Source organism: Rhinopithecus bieti, unplaced genomic scaffold, assembly GCF_001698545.2.
Source record: "Rhinopithecus bieti isolate Rb0 unplaced genomic scaffold, ASM169854v2 scaffold_41082, whole genome shotgun sequence".
Lineage (NCBI taxonomy): Eukaryota > Metazoa > Chordata > Mammalia > Primates > Cercopithecidae > Rhinopithecus > Rhinopithecus bieti.
In genome coordinates this window covers 2379837-2382619 of record NW_016817890.1, presented here as the reverse complement: position 1 = coordinate 2382619, position 2783 = coordinate 2379837, and positions in this window count along the sequence as shown.

Below are 2783 nucleotides of genomic sequence, written 5' to 3'. Positions count from 1 at the left end.
AAAAAAAAAAAAAGTAAACAAATAAAACTTTTTTTTTTGAGAAGGAGTCTTGCTCTGTCACCCAGGCTGGAGTGCAGTGGCGCAATCTTGGCTCACTGCAACCTCTGCCTCCCGGGTTCAAGCAATTCTCCTGCCTCAGCCTCCTGAGTAGCTGGAATTACAGGCATGTGCCACTACACCCGGCTAATTTTGTATTTTTAGTAGAGATGGGGTTTCTCCAGGTTGGTCAGGCTGGTCTTGAACTCCCAGCCTCAGGTGATCTGCCCACCTCAGCTTCCCAAAGTGCTAGGATTACAGGTGTGAGCCACTGTGCCAGCCTGCCTTTTGTTATTCTAATACTCTTGTGTAATATGGGATAAAAGAACTGAGGAATTATGATACTCTTAATTTTATAATTCAGGGTATCACTGAAAACGGATTCTCAGAGTGTTGAAAAAAGGTATACAGATGTGAGATAAATTCTTAGGTCTTGATTTGAATTGGAAATATCTGTAGAGGAAAAGATGTATTTTATCTTAAAACTTGCCTTGGCCGGGCACGGTGGCTCATGCCTATAATTCCAGCACTTTGGGAGGCCGAGGCGGGCAGATCATGAGGTCAGGAGATCGAGACCACGGTGAAACCCCATCTCTACTAAAAATACAAAAAATTACCCAGGCACGGTGGTGGGCACCTGTAGTCCCAGCTACTTGGGAGACTGAGGCAGGAGAATGGCATGAACCCAGGAGGCAGAGCTGGTAGTGAGCTGAGATCACGCCACTGCACTCCAGCCTGGGCGACAGAGCAAGACTCCATCTCAAAAAAAAGGGGCTTTGGCAGGGCACGATAGCTCATGCCTGTAATCCCAGCACTTTGGGAAGCTGAGGTAGGCAGATCACCTGAGGTCAGGAGTTCGAGACCAGCCTGACCAACGTGAAGAAACCCTGTCTCTTCTAAAAATACAAAATTAGCCAGGCATGGTGGCGCATGCCTATAATCCCAGCCACTCAGGAGGCTGAGGCAGGAGAATCGCTTAAACCTGGGAGGCGGAGGTTGCAGTGAGCTGAGATCGCGCCTGGGCACTCCAGCCTGGGCAACAAGAGTGAAACTCGGTCTCAAAAAAGCAAAACAAAAAAACAAAACATGTGCCTTATGCTCTGTCCCCCAAAACACAGTGGCAACAAGGCATTCTAGAAGTTAGATTTTGGTCTTGTAATGCCAATCACCACTAAAAGGAACCAGGGTTTGTTTGTTCCTAGAAATAGCTGATTCCAGGTTTGGAGCAAGAAATATACAAGATAAGTCTGGAACTTCTATCATATTAGATAGCAAGAACGTTGTCAAATACTACTAAGGTTGTATCAAAAGGACTCAGGAGCCAACTTACACGGATCCCACTGGCCAAAAATAAGGACAATTTGAGCATCAGTAAGTTTAATAATTGCAGTGAACTGAAACACATGAAATATATTCAATTTAGTGATCATGATACGAAAAATACTAGACAACTTACTAGTCACCTAAGGAGGATACTAGTAAACCAACTCTTATTTTGGAAATGGCAGAAAGAGAACATCTGGATATTTATTTTCTTTTTCCAATACAAACTGTAACTCTGGGTAACCAAACAACAGATGAGTGAACATTTATCTTTGTAAGTATTTCAGGTATCATAAATAAGGAATAATTAGAACATCACCATTTTACAACCCTTGATGAATTAATGAAGGCAGATGTTTTAATGGCTGTAACATACAAAAAGAAAGCCAACCAGACATCATGACAACACACACTTTTTGTGAGGTTTTCTTGCCACAAAATCTGAATCCAATCACACCTCCAGATCCATTCCTAATTAACAGGATATACAAACAATAGAGAAAATGGTTAGAAATTACATATAGAGATATAATCAGTAAAGCCCAGAGTGGGAGAAACAGGGATGGAGACAGAATCTACAGGCTCAAAGAGATGTAGGAGATATGCCAACCAAATGCAACGTATGGACCCGGATTGGACTTTCTTGTTTGTTTTTTCTTTTTTGAGACGGAGACTCTCTTTGTCACCCAGGCTGGATTGCAATGGTGCATTCTGGCTCACTGCAACCTCCACCTCCTGGGTCCAAGCAATTCTCTGCCTCAGTCTCCCAGGTAGCTGGGACTCCAGGCGGGCACTACCATGCCCAGACCATTTTTGTAGTTTTAGTAGAGACGGTTTCACCATATTGGCCAGGCTGGTCTCGAACTCCTGACCTCAAATGATCCTCCCACCTTGAACTCCAGAAGTGCTGGGATTATAGCTGTAAGCCACTGTGCCCAGCCAAGGACCTGGATTGGATTCTAATTCAAACAAGTGCATTCTTATTTTATTTTATTATTATTTTTTTGAGACAGAGTCTCGCTCTGTCACCCAGGCTGGAGTGCAGTGGCACGATCTCAGCTCACTGCAAGCTCCGCCTCCCAGGTTCATGCCATTCTCCTGCCTCAGCCTCCTGAGTAGCTGGGACTACAGGCCACCACGCCCGGCTAATTTTTTTTTGTATTTTTAGTAGAGACGGGGTTTCACCATGTTAGCCAGGCTGGTCTCAAACTCCTGAACTTGTCCTTGTGATCCACCTGCCTCGGCCTCCCAAAGTGCTGGGATTATAGGCATGAGCCACCGCGCCCGGCAAACAAATGCATTTTCAAAAGAAGATACTTGGACAGTTAGAAATTTTAAAATTTGGGCCGGGTGCGGTGGCTCAAGCCTGTAATCCCAGCACTTTGGGAGGCTGAGACGGGCGGATCACAAGGTCAGGAGATCGA